Here is a 20,420-nt window from a genome sequence, read left to right as displayed (position 1 = left end):
AAGAGAACACAAAATTTACTATTTTCCTTGCTGCAGCAGGTTAAATACTGTATTTTCTTGATGAATTTGTGTTTTCTGTATTCTCAGTCACAGAACCATGGAAAAGTTTGGGTTGGAAGGGACCTTAAAGATGATCTCATTCCAACCTCTCTGCCATGGGCAGGGAATCTTTCCTGGTTATTCACAGCCCATTCCAACTTGGTTTTGAACATTTCCAGGGATGAGGAGCCCACAGCCTTTGTAGATAATCTGTCCCAGTCTTCTCATCCCTTTCACCTCCACAATTGCCTCAGCCTGGCATCAGTGAAAATACATTTTCCTGAGCTTGATCTGGAGCTTGATCTGCTTTGTTGCTGTCTGTGCCTTTTGGGAGCAGCCACCCTTCCATCAGGGACACCTCTGCACCAGAAATTCTCTGCGGGCCCTGTGAATACTCACCAGCTGTTCTTGGTTTTACAGAGCCTGTGGTCACCCTGGGAAGTGGAATGGATTCTCAAGGCACTGCACACTCAAGCCCCACGTCCGTGTCTGCATTTCTGATCGCGTCATGTTAAACCTGCTATAACCAACAAGCACTAATTGTATGAAAGAAAAGCTAAGTTTTATACTGTGTGTTGGTATCATTGTGAATAATTTTGCCTATTTTTCCCCCTCTTCATCACAGGTGTGTTTTACCTTATGTTACAGATTTTAATTATGCCCCCTGTATCTGGGGAATTCTATTTCTTTGCCTCCAGATTTGCTCTACAATGTGCTGTAAGACAAGTAGCTGTTAATTCATCTCTGTTGTTTGTGTTTTTAACATGCTCCTGATCTCCAATTCTGCTCATTTAAAATTGTGAAAGTCAAGAAGTTTGTCTGGTTCTTTTTTTTTTTTTGTTACTCTTTTTGTATGTTTAAAAATTAATTTAGCTCAGATTCCCCTGCTGTGCACTGCTGCTTTAGAATTTGCTCTGCTGGATCTGAGCTAAGCACTTCCACAATTTCATGTGCCGTTTACAACACATCAATTAGATGGTTATTTGATCCCACTGTATGCACAGAACACCATATTTATTCATGAGAAACGGCCCTGAAAGAACAGGACAAATAAACAAAACATTATATTATTTTTTTTGGTGGCCTTTAAAAAAAAAAACAAGCAAGATAACTCATGAAAAATGCCAAATCTTGCTTCCAACTTCATTTAATAGGTTTCAATGCAACCAATGTTTGTGAGTTTGTTCCATTTTCATCCATAATGTTTTTTCCTGACAACATGATTGAAAATGCCATTTATATTCATCTTTAAATGTGTCATGTGTTATAAATGCGGTTTTCCTCCAGTAAATAAAGCATTTCAAAAATGGTTTTAATTAAAATGCCATAGGAATTATTGAAGAGAATTTAACAAAATTATATATTTTTTACTCATTGGGAAAAGCAAAATCTTTTGACAAAAATATTTATTACCAGAAAAAGAAAAAAAAAAAAAAAGTTACCTCTATATGTTATGGGGGTTTGGGTATCGTGGAGTTTTAGAAATGAATAACAAATATTAAACTGGATTCTCACCTGCACTGATATCAGTTACATGCTCCTTTTCCAAAGAGCTGACACAGTCTTTCATCAGTAAAGGTTGAGCACAGAAAATGCTCAGAGAAATCTTGTAGGTGCTTAAGCTCACTCAGGGTCAAAACTGTGAAACTTCTTAAATCAGCACAGTCAGGTTTGGAGAAGAAACACAAGTCACAGTTCCTAGTGGCTTTTCTTTAGAAATATAAAATCTACCTAACTGGATTGGTATATGTTACATTAAATATTCATTAATTGCTATTAAGAAAAGCTATTGAATAGAGTGACACTCTTCTTTTTCTCCAGCCAAGCTTCGTGCTGGCATGAAATTAGAAATTATGACACCTATGGCTTTACCTTATTACAGAGAGTTTACTTCTGAACTAGAACTCCCCTTTTCTCTCCACCACAAACTGCAGACTGCCTCCATCAGCACATTTGGCAAATCCTGCAGAGATGAAAATAATTTTCATTTAGTTAGTGAGAGCTGAAACGAACCAAACTCGTAGCTGATTGCAAGCAAATATTTTGAGAGCTTCGAGCTGCATTTGAGCAAGGGATCCAGGACAAACAATCCTTGCCCAGTCACTAATCCCATTCATTAGGAGCTCAGTGATTACCTCATTAGTATGATTGAGCTTTCCCTGGGCCAGCTCACACAGCAGATCATTTGGCATTGATGACCCAGGTAAAGAATTTCTCTGCTGAAACTTCAGAGGTTGCCTGGCTTCAAGCAAGGAGGAAATCAAATGGCAGCAAAGATGGGCTGTTGTGTATTGTAGACTTGGTTATAATGGTAAATGCCATTAAAAAAACCCCAAACAATTCATGAGGTCACTATAAAACAGCATATTCGTGCTAAAGAATAGAATTATAAAATGGTTTGGTTTGGCAGGGACCTTCAAGGACTGTGTAGTCTAAGTCCCTGCCACAGGGACCTTCCTCTATCCCAGGTTGATCCAAGCCCTGTCCCAGCCTGGCTTTGAACATTTCCAGGGATGGGGCAGCCACAGCTTCTCTGGGCAGCCTGTGCCAGGCCCTCACCACCCTCACTATAAACGTTTTTTTCCCTATGTCTAATCTAAATCTCCCCTCTCTCAGTTTAAAACCATTGCCTCTTCTGTCCAGTGAAAAGAATCCCTGTCTTTCTCATGAGCTCCCTTCATAAATTGAGATGGTGCAATGAGGTCTGTGCAGAGCCTTCTCCTCTCCAGGCTGAGCAGTGGAAGCCCAGCAGCACCCAGAGGAGTGAGAATGTGTGAGAACAGCCCTGCAGACACCCGGGTCAGGGCAGAAGGAGGGGCAGGAGCTGCTCCAGGAGCTGCAGCAGAGATGCCCCTGCGCCCCTTGGTGAGGCACCCAAGCCCCTGCAGCTCTTGGGGGCTCCTGGGGACCTGTGACCCTGCAGAGAGAGGAGCCCACGCTGGAGCAGGTTTGATTGTCCCCACAAGCACCCCAGAAGGGCTCAGCCTGTTCCTGAAGGACTGCACCCTGTGGAAGGGACCACACTGGAGCACTTTGTGAAGTGCAGCCCATGGGAAGGACTCACACTGGAGAAGTTCCTGGAAAATTCTCATGTGGAAGGGACCCCAAAATGGAGCAGGGGAGGAATGTGAGGAGTCCTTCCCCCTGAGGAAGAAGGATCAGCAAAGATGGGTGAGGAAGTGACTGCAAGCCCCATTCCCAGTCCCTCTGCCCCACTGAGGGGGAGCAGACAAAAGACTGAGAAGTCAAACTCAGGGAGGAGTGGGAGGAAGGTATTTTAACATTTGGGTCTATTTCTCATCATCTTGCTCTGATTTCATTGGTAACACACTAAACTAAATAATTTCCCTAGGCTGAGTGTTTTGCCCAGGGCAGGAACTGCTGAGTGATCTCACCTGATGGGGTGCAGGACTTTGCTCTTGGCCTTGTTCAGCTTCACACAACTCACATTTCCCAGGCCTGTCAAAGCCCCCCTGCCCAGCATCCTTTCCTTCTAGTGTATCCTTCACAAACCTGCAGAAGGCTGCACTCAGTCCTGGTGTCTGTGTCATTTATAATGATATTAAATCATGCTGGCTCCACATGGACACAACTTGTTACCAATCCCCATTTGGACAATGAGCCATTGACTGCAACTGCAAGTGAAGATTTATTTTCTATTCCTTCACTCACTTCGTGGGTACATTTTCCTTTGCCCTCCTCATGGAAAACAGAGTATCTAACAATGCCATTAAGCAGCTGGTTTTGTTACTGATGCTTTGAGAGAAAACACAGGCACAGTTTCTTCTTCTTTACAATATCTCTGGCAGAGACACAGAGCTCAAAGATTTCCAACAGCAGGTAGTTCACTTTGGCAGGTCCTGCAAACCACCATGGTGTAGAGGGTTAATTGGTAACAAATAGGTGAGAATGGGATATGACAGGGGAAAATTCTAATAAAACCTCTTTGCAAAGGCACTACGAGGAGTGAGAGCATGCTGGCAACAGTGGAAGAGAAGTTAAGAAGATCCTGACAAAATCAATTAAAAAGAGGCACATCAGAGGCATGGTGAGCTAAGTACCCAGTTCAATTATTAAGTTGTCAGGTCCTCTTAGTCTGGAGTGGAATAGGAAGCAGTTCTTTCTCTGGTGCCTTTAGGATAAATGCGAACATGAGAAAAGAAACTTGTTTGGGTGCCTTGTGCTGCTGCTGACGAGCCATGCAGGAGCCAGGGGAATTTCTCAGATCCTGAGACCTTTAAAAATGACTGTTTGCCAAAACTGAGTCCACAAAAGGAGACAGATCTCAAAACTGAGAGTATTGCACATGCCATCAACTCTTCAACAATTTATTGACTTTTTCTCCCCTTTTAGGACACACATGAAAAATTTTACTGCATATACAATTCCAAAAGTCAGACTTTGATGAACCTTGTAGGTCCCTTCCAACTCAGGGGATTCTATGATTCTGTGAAATCTGCTGTGCTGGGAAAACAGCTGCTTGAACTAAGCAGGAGGAAGCCTTGAGGAGCCTTCTGAGCCTTCATCAGCACAAGGTAGGACATGAGGACAATTCTACTGCCTCAGCTCAATGCTACACATCACTCAGTATTCTGTCTCCAGCACTGGCAAAAACAAGTAAACTCGAGACAGAAAAAGTACCTTTGATCTTTTTTCCCTAGTAATCTCACAATCTTCAATCCTAATTTTTCCATTGAGGGAATTTCCAGGTGATGCTGTGGCTTAAAAACAAGTTTCAAAGATCTACTGCCAGCAGGGAAAAAAAAAAAAAGAAATCGATGAAATCCTAGGGTTTGTTTTTGTTGTCTCATTTAATTTGGCTCCAACTACTATAATTTCATATCCACTTTTTCCTTCCATTGACAAAAGATGTTGGCAGTCTGTCTCAATACACACTTTCCACCTCATCATAATTCCATCGCCTGTTAAACAAAGGCTATAAACCCCAAAGAGCAATGTTTTAGATTAGATATTAGGAAGAAATTATTATAAGAGTGGTGAGGCTCTGGCACAGACTCCCCAGAGAAGCTGGAAGTGTCCAGGTTGGAGTAATATGGTCTAGAGTAAGATGACCCTGCCCATGGCAGGGCTTTGGAACAAGATGACATTTAAGGTTCCTTCCAGCCCAAACCTCTCTCTGATTCTATGAAATGCTGACTTTTAGACAGTCCCATCCAGCTGAAAGGAGTTCAGCCTTTACCCTGAGCTGTTTTGTGCTAGCAGGGGACCCGTTATCTCCTGCGCATGCTGCATTTTGATACAAAGCCAACTGAACTTATTGGGCATGCCAAGCATTTTATTTCTCTCTTTCACCTATTTTGGTAATTTCTCAGTCAAAAACCAGAGAAAGCCACAAAAGTGAAAATGCAGTGACTGACACATTCCTACACTTCAGCATTTCGCGCCTCTAAGAGCGGATGGAGCGAAAGCGAAGAACGATGGAGCAGGTCAGCAGATCACTCTCTAACAACTTATTAATCTGCAGTTCTGTCAGTCCAAGGGGACTTGAAACACTGAAAGTGGCTGCAATTCATCCATTTAGTTTAAGTGTGTTAACCCACATAATGAGGTGCAGTCTCTTCCAAGGCAGCAGCCCAGAGCATATTAATGATCCCTCACATGGAGTCTGGGCTGTGCTTCTCATGTGCTCACTCATTACAGCCTTCCACACTGTGGAACTGAGCTGAACCTAATTAGACCACAAAGAAATACGGTTGTAATTGGTCTGGGGCAGCTCAGTAATATGTGATAAGGAAGTTTAATTGGCTTCTTCTTTGTTTTACTGGTTCTAGAATTTATCGTTTGCTTTGGACATTGGGCCAACTCCATGTCACCTTGCCATGGAAAGCAGATGAATAAAAATATGATGACAATTGGTAATTTGATTGTTGATTATACACAGTGGTGGCAGAAATTGCTGAGTTTCACAATAAAATATGGGGATTCCCGATCCTTGGATGCTGTCAGTAACAGGAGTATCAGGTTTAAGAGTATCAGATAGCATTTAGAAAATTAAATATGTCACTGTTGCTTTGTAATCCTTGTTTCAGTGTAATGGAGTTATGACCAATGCCAAAATCTCTAACCATCATAGCTAGAAATCATACATATATATATATATATATATATATATGTAAAAATTAAATTAGAACCTATCTCCAAGGTGAACATGTTTTTGGTTGATATAAACAGAGCAAGGAACGTCATGGGGTTTCTGGAAAAATGTGTAGGAAAATAAATATTCCTTCCTTCCTTCCTTCCTTCCTTCCTTCCTTCCTTCCTTCCTTCCTTCCTTCCTTCCTTCCTTCCTTCCTTTGAAAAGTTTAAAGTGACATTCTTCTGCCCCTGAAGTGGAATATTTGAAGATTCAGAAGTAAACTCTATTAAAAATTAATTCTCACCTCCAGTGAGGGACTCTTACCAAACGCCTGGGGAAATTCCTCAACATCCCATCTTGAAATCACTTTTCAAAATATTTTGCTTGAATTTTCAATCTCCTATTGCAACTTCTGCCTGGCTGCTTTGCTCCCTTTGACAGCCTAACAGGATCTCTCTGTGCTCAAGAATCACAAGAGTACAGTAGGATACAGTGAATCATCCCCATGCTAAGCCTCCTTTTTATTTCAAGGGCAAAAAGCCAAAAAGTTCATGACAGGTGTAGCTGGAGCATCCTTTTCCATCCTTTGTTCACACAGCTTGTAGATATGAATGAAAGACTTTGTAGCAGGTATTTACTGGATAAACTTGGGCATTATATGGGTCACTTCTGCCACTGCACTCTATGTCTCAGGGCGTGACACAGCTCAGAGACCCTGCAGGGTCTGGATGTGTTTGTGTAGCTGCAGAGGTGCTTCCATGCTGAGTGCAGTGACATCCCTGCAGGATGTGAACTCTGGAGGAGAAAGGAAGTGCCTGAAGAGACAAACCAGAGAGCCCAGGGGACTCTGGCTGGTGCTGGCTGCAAAACATGAAAGCAGGATCAAGGAATCACAGAATGGTTTGGGCTGGAAGGGATCTTAAAGGTCATTTATTTCCAACCCCTCTGCCATGGACAGGGACACCTGCCCCTATCCCAGGTTACTCAGAGTCTCATCCAGCCTGCTGTTGAACACTTCCAGGGATGGAGCAGCCACAGGTTCTCTGGGCAACCTGTGCCAGTGCCTCACCAACCTCACCATAAAGAATTTCTTCCTAATATCTAAACCCAATCTTCTTCAGCTTAAGAATATCATCCCCCATCCCAGCTATTCAGGCTCTTGTGAAAAGTCCCTCTCCAGATCTCTTGGATCCCCTTCAGGCACTGGAAGGGGCTCTTGGGTCTCCTCAGAGCCTTTTCTTCTCCAGGCTGGACAGCCCCAGCTCTCCCAGCCTGGATCCACAGCTGGGGTGTTCCAGCCCTGGATCAATCTGGTGTCCTTCTCTGGACTCAGTCCAGCATTTTCTTGTACTGGGGGCTGAGGTTTTGCCACAGTACTGGAGGAGAGGTCTCACAAGAGCAGAGTAGAGTTCACTGAAAAGAGATCCCAGGAGTGATTACTGCAATCCTCTAACTGTGGCACTAACTTTGTAGTACCCAGCTTGCTGTCACACTAGATAAAGAAAGAAAACTAAGCAAAAAAGGACTTCATGGAGAATGTTGATGCACCAGAACAACTCCTGGAATTCCTGATCACCAGGCAGTTAGCAAAAGGCAGGAGTTTGGGATGAGAGGCAGTGCTGACAGCAGCAGGCAGGGAAACACCAGGCAGGTCTGGGGTGTCCTTTGCCTTTTGTTTCCTGGCTTTATGATTCCTCTGGGGTATTTCTGACATGCTCAGCAGCAAGGCCAAGTGCTGAGAAGCCTCTGCCGGGATCCTCCAGCCCTGCACATTCCAAGCACAGACTCAGCAATTCTTCAATCTGCAGGATGGCTTTAGTGTTCGTTTTCTTTACAGGTAAGTTAGATTCAGTGCTGAGCCCAGATTCACCTTATCTTACTTTAAGCATTTAAAAATGAGCGCAGCCACTTTCAGCTCCTATTACAGTCAGTGGAAAAAGATCTTGGGATAGACTCTACTACCCTCTGGAGATTCTTATGTTTCCCAAGGGCTGATGTGTTCAAAATTTAGAGCCTCAGTTAGGTAGGGTGAGTCTAGACTGATTTTCCCTTCACAAAGCTCCAAGATAAAAACTCTCTGGTGGGCTATAAAGTTCCATCAGGGCTGCTTCTTCCCACTTTTCCAAATCCCATATTGATCTTTCCTGTGCTTTTAAGTGTTACTAACCTTCTGAGCCTGCATCTTCATTTGACATAAGACCAAATAAAATACTCCACAGAGGTAGGCAGGCAGGCAAGAAGAAGTCAACCTTTATAAATGCCCTGAAATATTTAAGGTCCCCAAAGCAGAAAATGCAAGCACAGTGCAAAGACTGAAAAAAAAGTCACTCTCCATTCCCTAAAGTCATTAGAGGATTCATCAATGGCTTTATATATTACTAAAATCAGAAAACTTTGTTGTGAAGAACTTCACTGTAGTGACACCTGAGAAGTTATATCTGTGGGTTATGGTCACAAAACTCTGGCACTGGATAGTGTGGAAGGATTTATTGGGATAACTCAGAGGAAGAAGATACATCCACAGGGAGGAAATTGAGCACCAGCTGAAGAGAATTCAGATGATATGGATATGCAGTAAAGACAAAACGACTTTTCATGTTTGAGTCAAGATAGGCAGCTGCTAATTCTTCAGTTAATGTGTTTTGTTCCTCCAAGTCAGCTGGATTCCAGGTATGACTAATTCCATGTTGGATCCATAACAATAAAATTCAGTTTCTGATCTTTGATCTTACTGAGAAATGGCATCAAATAGTCTGTATTATGCTATCCTGGCAGTCAACCACCCCTCTTCCATGATCAACAACATCTATGAAGTGTCCATGGGCTAAAAATCATCGATATTTCTCTTGTGTTAGAAGGTGAAGAACAACCAGGAAAGGAAAGATCACTTCACTTTTGTTGGCTTCTTATGTGAGGTGAATATTTCTGCCTTTCTCCAGCCACTCAGTTCATCAGGGCTTGCCCTCTCCTGAAGGGCAGGGGCAGTTTCCAAAGACTAAGGGACAACAGAAAAACAATGAGAAGCCAAATTGTCATCCTAGTATGTTGTTATTCTTCACAACTAGTTAATCTTTGCCTGTACATGAGCTTGATTTTTTCTGCTTTACTGATGAGAAGTGTGCATTGGGTTTTTGCTTCCTTTTTCCTGGTGTGGCTAAATAGAAGTTTAATTGAATCAGAGGTTCATTGTTCTGTCAGCTGTGGCAAAAAAAAAATATCTGTGAGGTGGCCCCAAAAGGCAGAACACTTGCCTGGCACATCTGGGATCCTCACTCTCATTTCCAGCCCTTAAGGCATCAAAAGTGTGGTAGAATTCGAGGGAAAGAATGTGAAGATGATGTCAGGCCTCCAAGAAATACAGGTTAAAAAAAAAATTAGAGAGGATAAAGGGAGGTGATGAGTTGGGAAGACAATCCAGTGAGGTCTGGAGTGGTGAGGAGGTTTGGAAAGATTTAAAAAGCCACTCTTTCACCTTCCACCTCTCTGTCCACAGCACTGAAACCTTTTCCCTCTTCATGTCTCCCATGGATTTCTCCCAGACTCATGATAGTACAAACAGGGGTTTGATCTGTGCAAGCAAGAACTCAGATGCTCATTTTGGAGCAGAGCTTTCTCCTTACCTGTGGCCAAGAGAGGCAATCCTGGCACTGCCTTCTGAGCTCATCAATTCCCTACTTGATCAGGAGTAAAGGCTTGGTGCTGCTATGTGCATTGTTTGCTTTGGACTCAGACTATGTTGACAGTAAAGGATTTAAGGATTGTATTTAATCTCCCAGTAAAACACTTTACAACTAAAGGGACAACATATTATAGAGAAGTGCTGAGAAATACACTGCTCTCCTGCTCTCAGCAGCCCCTCCTACATATTATGAAACATAGCTTTTCACCAGAAAAATGTGATATTTTTACATTTTTGCCCCACACAAAGATGTGGCATTATAAGATATAGTTTTATATACATAGATATATATATATATATAGGATCCAAAGGCCCTGCAGTTCATATTGTTCTTATTGTTCTTCTCAGTTTCAGCAGTCTTTGATTCATATCCTGATTTGCTGCCCACTTGACCACACTCCCATTCCCTACTTTTTGCCACATGGAAGCTTCCACATTCCTCTCCAGAAAATTACTTCTGTCTCTGCAAAACCCCTTGAGATATGGCAGGCACTAAAAGCAAGAACTGGAGCTAAGAATAGAAGAGCAAGACGGTAATCATGACAATAAAACCTCCCAGATCACCAGTCAGAGCAAACATTTCCATGCTCCTTTGGAGAGTTAATGTTCCCCAGCCACAACCCAGTGCTCAGCTCCATGGGGGCAGGAGATGGAGGTGGGAGAACAGCCCCTTGCTGGCTTCTATCACAGCCAATAAGTGTCATAAAAACAAATATGAGCCAGGGGAACTGGCTGGGCCGTGTCAGAAGGTCTGAAGGGATGATTGCAGGTGAGGTAAAACCCCTGGAGTGGGACAGGAGAGAGAGAGGTAATTTGGAGGGTGAGCCACAAAAGCCTCAGCAGGGTTGGTGAAAGCTTTTAGTGTTTATTCCATGATCACACAACCACTGCTTGTGTGTAATGAAGACCTGCTTTGTCCATTGTTGGTTTCACCTGGCTGGTTTTGCATTTTTTTTGTAACAAAAGCTATGCTACAAGTTTTATAAAATAAAGTTTTTAAAAACCACTTATTTTTCTCTTAGTCATCTTTCCCCCTTGATTTTAATGGACAATTATAAAATCACTGAGATCTATCACAATTATTAAAGCCCCTGCTGCTAAAATCCCTTGACATCTGAGCTACAGAGAGGAAAAATCTGGAAAGAAAAATGTTGTAAAGTTCAGATGGTGGAGGCAGAGATCTACAGGATAAAATGACCCCAAGAGAGCAAGAATCAGAAGTTTGGGGTGGGAATGATGAGAGTGAGGAGTGGAATGTGATAGGAGAGCACTAAAAATACAATTCACAAGAAAAATCTCACGTGTGCCACTGTGGAAATGTGTCTCTTCTCTTTGCTGTCCCTTTTTAATCTGTTTTCTGGCATAGTCAATGCATTCAGTGAAAATCCAGTTGCAGGGTCCCAAAATGACACACCCCCTCCCTCCACTGTGTCAGGTTTGCTGTGGCTTCCAGTTCCTGAGAATTTGGAAACTTTAAGCCAGATGCTGATCATTTTTTTATGCTTTTTCAGGGCCTGACAAGAGGTTTGCTGCTACTCAGGAGACTTTGTCCTCACCAATGCTAATCCGGATTTTTTAACTCTTTGAAAGTGGCTGATCTTATATGGTGAATTGTTTCAGATGCTAAATTCCTTCACTTAAAAAAAGAATAGAAACAAAACAACAAAAAACTCAACCCTACTGAAAGTTTCCCTGCTTCCACTTGCCAGAATTGTACTCAATCTGTTGATAATTTTCTTGTCATTCTTCTTTTCCCAAAGATGGAGCCCAGCTTTCCTGGGGGTGGCTCAACACTTGCCTGCCCATAGGAAGCAGGGAGTGAATTTCTTGTTTTTCTTTGCAGATGTGTGCAGTTTTTTTCCTATTAAAATGTCTTTATCTCCAATAATGAGTTTTCTCATTTTTAGGGGAGTGAGAGAGTGGTTTTGTGGGGCTGAGTTCCCAGCTGGGGTTAAACAACGAGAGAATTGTATCAGTAAAGTCACAATGCTCTCTTCAAGATAAAAACCATCTTTTATTTTGACACCAAGAAACTTGCCATCAGACAGAAAATGACTTGTCTGGGTTAATTAAAGTAAGTGTGATATACAGTCTTCATAAAATATAATGATATTACATCACAGACTATGACAATACAGTCTGAAAGCTAAGGGAAAAATAGCAATATTACTGGAAATTCTGTGAAATATTTCTAATAATTCTGTCTCTGAGATCCATTAGAATTTGTCTCTTTATATGTGGTTTTTTTTTTTTTTTCCCTGCTAAAATATTTTGTTGACACTAAAGAACACCTTTGGCCTTCAGAGCCTTTTTGTGTGGCCGTCCAAAGGACAGTTCAAGAGAGAGCTGTGAATTTTGTAACATGACCTTCCAGGTGTTTTTCCACCCATTGGGTGTCTTTTAGTTCAAGATATGGTAAATTAAAAAAAAAGGAATAAAAGAAAAAGAGAAGGGGGAAACATGTTCCTCTTTGAGCCTGGGAAAAGTAGTGATTTAAAAACATATTTCTGCTTTTCTCTGTTAGTGATATCAAGTGGATTTGCCTGCAAAGAACACAGCCTATGGGTTTCAGCTGCCTTTATATAAACTCTCTCTCAATAGAATATTTGATCTATGGGACAAATATGGGACCATATTTGTCCCATAGATCAAAATATCAACAACAGACAGTCATTTATCTTCAACCCTCCCAGGACTGGGATGGTTATTGTTTTTCTCATTAAGAAAGTTGCTAAATCCCAGGGGAGTCTGGGGTTTGCAGTTTCCGCTGATACTCATTTGTCATATTTCTATTGCTGGTTAGAGGCACATAAATTTAGGTAAAGAATAATAATTGCTGCCTGAGGTCAGTCTCATGCCTCCCTTAAGAATATTAGAGGGTTATGAAGAAAAAAAAAGGCACCCTTTAAGAAGAGAAAATATGAAGACCAAGATTATTTTTAAAACCTAGGCACTGCTAAGGTGTTGGATTATTGTTTGAATCAAAATGGGTGGAATTGTCACTCTGGACTTGACATTTTCTACATAATTTGGGACAAGGAGTCTGCAGAGTCATGGAAAACTGCCGTGGAAGAACAAAACCTGTCCCATTCACACCAAGGAGATATTGAGTGACTATTGATGCATCAATATTTTTATGCAATTTTGATGTTTTGAACTCTTTTGTGGCTGACAAGAGAGGAAAGAATGAAGCTGCACTTTTTATGAAGTTTGAATGGCTGTCACAGAAAAGACAGGATAAGGTCAAAATGTCACCAGGACCATTGTGGCAAGAGATGCAGAGGCAGCAGAGGAAGCTCCACAATGAGACCCCAGAGTGATTCCTCTGTGCAATATTTCAGGTAACAGCCCCAAGCTAACCTGGGTGGCTGCAGAGTCTCAGAGTCTGGTGGATTTGATCTCAGCATTCATCGGTATTTTCAAAATATGCTGTGGGGGCAAAGAGATGAGCACTGAAACTACAGATTACAACTTTAATAAACCTTTAGGCAGTGCCCAGAGAAGCTGTGGCTGCTCCATCCCTGGGGGTGTTCAAGGCAAGGCTGGATGGAACTCTGAGCATTCCAGTCCAAGTGGAAGGTGTCCCTGACATGGCAGGGGTTTGGAATGAGATGATTTTTAAGCTCCCTTCCAACCCAAACCATTCTTTGATTATATATATATTTTTTTATTATTATTATTTTTTTTTTTTTAATTCTGTGTGGGTTTCTCACCAGGACAACTGGAGTGACTCCCCACCAGCAGTTTATGGAACAAAGTCCAGACCAAAACATGCAGCTGCTTCTGCAAGCTTGAAGGGATTTCTGTAAATTGTTAGTGTTATACCTGTCCTGCCCCCATTCTTCAACATACAGCAAAGTTCTTATTCTGGTGAAGTAAATATCTGGTGAGGACCCTACAGGGCACATCTGGAGCCCGTTGGTTTTGTCCAGTGCCTTGGGGATGTTTTCACAGGTGTGTAGTTAAACAGAGCCTCTAGGGCTCTTCCCCCCAAAGTATTTCATCACTGCTGCATTAGGTTGTAAGAAAGAAAAAAAAAAAAAAAAAAAAAAAGAAGAGTTAATAAACCTACAAACATTGTAAGATTCTATACCAGTTTCGTGGTTTTTTTCTAGACAAGGGAGAACAGAAAATCTTGTTGCTTGGCAAAGGTCATTTTTTTCAAGTATCACATATGTTCACTGGTTAAGTATTTCATTACAGTGCAGATAAAAGCACAAGATGTCTCCAGTGGTTAGTGATGCCATGTTTTATTTATTACCTTTTGTAGCTTTATTCATCATAAAGGACACCTACATGTCCTTTTTTTAACCTCCAGTTGAGTTTAATTCTGAATGGCAATTCAATGCAATGAGAAAAACCCCAACTAATGAACCAAACCAAAGCAAAACAACATGTATCCTTAAAACATTGGAAAATCTACCCCTAAATTATTTATTTCATTTGATTTCTACAAAGAAAATTGTGAAGATGTGGGGGTTTTTATAGCAAAAGGTCTGAATGGCCTGATACATATGACCAGATAAAAGTGAGTCACTTATTGCGCTGATATTCCTGGGTTACAACATTATCTCCAAAGAGATAAATAAAGATATGATGTTTATCTTTTGCTGCTTGGATTCCTGGCCCCCATTTATAGGAAACTAAAATAACCCAAATCTTGTTTTTCTCAGAAAAACTAGGATCAAGGCTTGGGCAGACTGAAGCTTCCAGCCATCCTTAAGATGAAAATTTCAGCTTCAAAGGTAGAAGGATACTAACAACGATTTTTAATAAATACTTAAAAGAGTATTTAAAGAAGAATGACAAAAAAACCATTCAGGCCTGTGGAAAGTTTGATATTTTACTCTATTCCCAAAACTAATATCCATGTATCCATATCCTCCCATCCTCTCCATTTCCTTTGGACAAGGAGGCAGTGGCTTCAACAACCCTCAGGGCAGAGGGGCTGTAAAAATCTTCCTGGTGGCAAAGACTGCTCCAAGTTGGGAATGTTCTCTGTATCTTCAACATATGTGATACACCAGTGTAAAAAAGAGGTTAAATCTTGTCTTATTTCCACTTTTTCTCACCCAACAGACAGCTCCAGTCTCAGCTGGATGAAGCCAGGGTTCCCATCTGAGTCCAAACAAGACTCAAGAGAATCAGAAGCACTGGTGGGCAGTGACTCATCTGAAACTCAAAAAGTAAAGTAAATAATAAGAGGGACAAGCCAAGCATTACCACCTAATTTTCCCCCTAAACTCTGTGTTCATGGCAAATTAAGGTGTGAAAAATGGTTTTAAGGAAGCAGAAGTTGTGTCAGGAAGGATGAGTAAGCCCACAAAGGGATTGCAGAGTGTCACAGATGAGCTCTGTCTGTGCTTAGCAGGGTAAAAATCAGAGTTCTTTTAAGATACAAAATTCAACAATAGTCTGGGCTATGTAATTAATCAAAGATAATCAAACAATCTTCAAATTTGCCAAAGATACCATGGAGAAAAAGGGGATAAACTGTTCTGTTTTCAACACAGGTAGAAAGCAACACACACAACTTCCCAGGAGGGAATGTTCATGTAGTTTTATGTCAAACCTTTTGATAGAAGGGATGGTGAGGCATTGGAAGAGATGATCTCCCCTCAGGAGTGTAAAGGCAACCCCTACCCTTGGGTGATTCCAAGAACATTGATAAAAACCTGCCAGACATTTCAGACACTGACCAAATGACCTTCTGGATCCTTGTAAAATTTATTCTCTTCCTTTGCAGTCCTCTGATGGTTACCAAAACCAACCACTACTCCTTGGGCTTCTTAGTATCCCATAGTAAGGGAGAAAAGGATCCTTGTAAAATTTATTCTCTTCCTTTGCAGTCCTCTGATGGTTACCAAAACCAACCACTACTCCTTGGGCTTCTCAGTATCCCATAGTAAGTGAGAAAAGGCATTTCCTTCATCTCCCTCCAGCTCTTGCATTAAATGTGGCTCCAGGACTGATCCCCTGAGAAGACTGGGACTGACAGATTTGTCAAAAAGATTTTAACCAAGAGACAGAGAAGCAGAAAACAGAACTGCAAACTGTGTTTAACAGAAACACGTATTTATAGGGGTTTCCAGGATTGTTTTCAGCAGTTTAATGTCATATGGGAGGAAATTCACAATTTAAGAAATTTATCCTGAGCAAGGCTTTCTTCCTGGGAGCCTGAGGGAAGTTTCAGCAAGTCAGTGGCATTGTCCAAGAAAGAATAGATAGGAAGATTATTTGAGTTCAACACTTTTCCCAGAGAAGTTGTGGATGCCCCATCCCTGGAAGTGTTCAAGGCTGGTTGGATGGGGCTTGGAACAACCTGGGATAGTGGAAGGTGTCCCTGCTCATAGTAGGGACCTTGAAACATCCCTTGAGATGATCTTTGAGATCCTTTTCAACCCAGGCAGTTCCATGGTTTCTGTGATTCTATGATTTAATGAACCTCACTTCAATTCAACCTGAATTTTCAATTGGTGGTGTCAGCTGGGTGAGTTCACCAAAGATACCTGTGCCAAAAAATCACTCCAGCCCATATCTTTCCAACCAGCTGATGGAAATTATTACTTTTTAGTGGAACTCTTGGAGGCAACCCCAAGATGTAATCTATTCCCACATCTCACTATGCACCTCCAGGTTGCTGACAGCTTTTGTGGGGTTTTTCCTTGTTTGTTTGTTTTTAATAATATCCAATCTAAACTTTCCCTGAAGGAAAAAAACAACTACTTAATTTAGTCACTGGCTAAATAAATATGTGATCACATCCAGTAGTTCTGTGTGAGCACAGCTCAAAGAAAAAGAGGGAAAAATACCATTTCTTCACAAGTATTCCCATTCTTTCCCCAAACACTTTTACCATTATTAATGAAATTCAATTAACCTCCTTTGCCCCCCTCTTTTCTACAGACATTTCTGTAGTTATCTATCTCTGTCCGTCACATAGACTGGAAATTTTGATAAATTGCTCAGACTAATTTGTACATCACTTGAGGCAGATGAGATAAATCATTCAAAAAGCATCTAGTGTCTCACAATAAAAACTCACCAAACTTGTCATGAGGGTAAATGCACTTTGACCAACCTGGTCTAGTGGGAAGTGTCCCAGCCCATGGCTGTAGGGCTGAAACTGGATGAATTTTATGTCCCTTCTTACCCAAACCAGTCTATGATTCAAAGACCCATCTGTCAAAATTTCCATGGCTAACTAAATTTGATTGTAAAAGGGTATGTTTGCAGCTTGAGGCCGCTGTTCAGAGTCTTTGCCAAAGTTTCTGTGTGAGCTTGGAGAATTCACTGTCTGGTCACCCAGAGCACAGACTCAGATTTTTGCTTTCCTTGCCTTATCTGGCAAGTTTTCTGTTGCAATGACCAAACACTGGGGTGGGAGGTATGGGGGTGCACACCACTGGCATGGGACTGAAATCAGTTCTTCTTTTCCAAGAATTATTGTTTGGGTAAGAAGAGACCTAAAATATCATCCAGTTCCAACCCCTTTTTGTGGGCAGGGACACTTTTCACCTGACCAGGCTGCTCCAAGCTCCATCCAACCTGAACTTGGACATTTCCAGGGCTGGGGCAGCCACAGCTTCTCTGGGGAACCTGTGCCAGAGCCTCACCATCCTCAGAGTGAATATCTAATCTTAATCTAATCTCTTTCAGTTGGAACCCATTCCCTCTTGTCCTGTCACTACCTGCCCTTGTAAACAGTCTTGCTAGACTGGATTGAATCAACCTGGGTTTCCAGTTCTATTCCAAATTAATAAAATGTAAAGTCAGCAATATTTCTATATGTCGGTTATGGAACACACACTCTAAAGAATATCTGTGACTGGAAGTACTTGTGATTTGGTGCATCCCTCCTGGTTATCCACCAGCATTGATTGTGTGCTATCAGCAATGATTGGAAAAACCAGGATCTGCAGAACTCCCTCCAGGACCAGTTCATTTGCTTTCTCATTTTTTGGCTTGACATTATGTATGAACACTAACGCATATTTAAAGGGTACAATTCCCTGAATGTACCAAACAAAGCAGCAGCCTCTAATTTTGAATTTCCCTGGAGCTGGGGAGAAAAAGGGTTTGTCAGAACTAATAACGGGTGAATCCCAAAATGGGCTGTGAAGAGAAATTGTCTAATCCTAATCATTTCCCTTGGTAGTCAGCTCCACTTTTACTGGGAGATTCTGCCTGGAAAAATTGTATTCAATAAAATGTTTTGTCTATATGGACCTATTTCAGTACAATTCTACTCTTGGAGACCCATCTGAAGAACTGCAGCCCCACATGTCAACCATTACATAGGCAAGCAAGCAAATGTTAATTTTGGCTGTGATATATTCTCTGTTTTACTTTAATTGGAGGAAATCCCCAAATCGATCAGTTAGGAAGCATTTAGGTTACAGTGGAGGCTGGAGGATTTTAGAAAGGGCTTTAGTTACAAATAATAAATTATCCCAATAATAAAGAACTGAATGGCAACAGGGAACAAGGTATTATGAAGCGAGTCTTCCCAAAGCAAATCTCTTCCCACTGCTGTGCAAGATGCATTAGCATGTGTAACATAATGTTAGGAAACAGTTTATTTCTTTTAGGGAGAAGACCTCATTCATCAGAACAAGCATCTGTCTTCCCACATGATTTAGTTCTGCGGGTCACGATTTAGTTCATCTGGGACTCCCTGGTGTAACACACCATTGAGGTAACAATTAATGGCTTAGTTCCACCCTGCTAAGAGCTATTACTGCCTGCTCTGTATTCCCAGTGCCTTCCCTTTCCTGGAAGGCACACACAGCCACTGCTGTTCAAAAAGTGCCTGTGCAGAACCCTTAAGGTTTACACAGAAACTCTCTTTGGGACAGAGAAAATATCTCCTAAATTGAGTAGCTGGGACTGCCTGGATGCTGCAGTAGTTAAGTCTCAGACCACAAGGCTGGCTGGACCTTTCCAAAAATATGTTTAAAATCTAATTAAGTCATAGAATTGTTTTGGTTGGAAAAGACTTTTAGGATCGCGTACGCAACTGATCCAAATAAAATATGTCCCAAAGTCCCACATTTTTAAAATGTTTTTTAAATCCATCCAAACATGCTGACTCCACCACTGCCTGATTCCTTCATCCATATCATTTGCAAAGATATTAAACAGGGCTGACCCCAATTCTCAACCCTGGGTTGGGAGACACCACTGGTGCCTGGCCCCAGCTGGATTTAACTCCATTCCCCACCTGGCCCCTCAGCCTGTTTTTTACCCAATTAACAGAGCACCCACCCAAGCCCTGAGCAAAGAGTTTATCCATGACAATGTTGGGAAAATGGTGACTAAAGCTTGGCTAAAATCCACCTAGACATCTCCAGCCTTTCCATCATCCCTGAAGTCACCTTGTCATAAAATGGGATCAGGTTGGCCAAGCAGGACCTGCCCTTCACAGCCCCTGGTGTCCCCTGGGGGCTCTGCACAAGCCACGGGATGCTGCTCCAGGTGATTTACTCCAAAACATGCTCCAACACTGAGGTCAGGCTGACAGGCTGTAAAACAACTCCTGTGAGAAAAAATCTTCCACATTCCAGCATTTTGCCTTCAGGCTCATGCCATAATTATGTAAAAACCACACTGTATCCCAAAGTATAACTTTTCACACACAGAGCAAACAATTTTATTTATTTATTTATTTATTTCACTAAAAAAAAAACAACAAACAAACAAAAAACCTGCAAAAAACACTGATTTTTATCTATTGTATATTCAGTAATGTGGTTAAGGCACATGGCTTGCATGAAGTCTGGTTAAGGATAGCTCCTCATGAAATGTAAAGTAATGCAGTATAAAAACTGAAACAGTCAGCTTTCTTGTGATATTTACTGAATTTTACATGCACTGAATGTGATATCCGTGCTCTAGTTTCTGCAATCTACTCTGTAGTTTCTAAAATATATACACTAGATTTATGCCCATTAAAATAACATTATATAGAGATAAGGTGGTTCCACTAGACAGTTAAATCCAGTTCCAACATGAAGGTTAGATTTGCAATTTAAACAGAAGGTGAGAATTACAGAGAGTTAAAAACATTCCTTCATGTCATGAAATGCTCTTGTATTTGCTTTGCCTTAGTTCCCCTTTCTTTAAGAGGAAGACCATTCTCTTACCTCACTGCAGACTGTAGAGGATGAATACATGAAGGTCATTAAATAGTCAAATAATGGGTATCAAAAAATGGTTCTGAAGTGACAAACAAAGACAGAGCTAGTAAATAAGTGCTTTTGAAGTAATTTAATCTTTTAAACAGTCACATGGGTTATTGAAAACTGTTTTCAAAAAGAATGTATTTTCATAGAGTGAAATATGGTAGGTTACGAAATTATTAATCACTGTATAAGTTCCTTAAGGAAAACAAGACTTTACCTGTTCTTAGCCTTTCTCAAGCATAGTAGAAACAAGACTAAGGGCAGATGTCAGAATTTTTTCCACATAAAACACTTATTTTCTTTATCTATGACACCAATTTTGTTAATGCATAGTTTTATTTATAAGACTTTTAACTGAATATTCAGTTTTTATTAGTCATGCTTGTTTGTCGGATATTTTATTTAACATTAAAAGGTAACA

At 41.2% G+C, this 20,420-nt stretch overlaps 1 protein-coding gene across 6 annotated transcripts in view; it reads left to right on the top strand.

Annotated features, from left to right (window-relative positions):
• TSNARE1 (t-SNARE domain containing 1) overlaps positions 1 to 10,821 on the top strand; it is a 469,579-nt gene extending 458,758 nt beyond the window's left edge. For all 6 annotated transcript variants that reach the window (XM_054647416.2, XM_054647423.2, XM_077189516.1 and 3 more), the window contains one exon: positions 460 to 10,821. The gene's annotated coding sequence lies outside the window, so the exon portion shown is untranslated. The remainder of the gene's footprint in view (positions 1 to 459) is intronic.
• Positions 10,822 to 20,420: the final 9,599 nt, after the last annotated feature.

Source organism: Agelaius phoeniceus, chromosome 1, assembly GCF_051311805.1.
Source record: "Agelaius phoeniceus isolate bAgePho1 chromosome 1, bAgePho1.hap1, whole genome shotgun sequence".
Taxonomy (NCBI): Eukaryota; Metazoa; Chordata; class Aves; order Passeriformes; family Icteridae; genus Agelaius; species Agelaius phoeniceus.
This window is presented reverse-complemented; position numbering and strand designations above follow the sequence as displayed.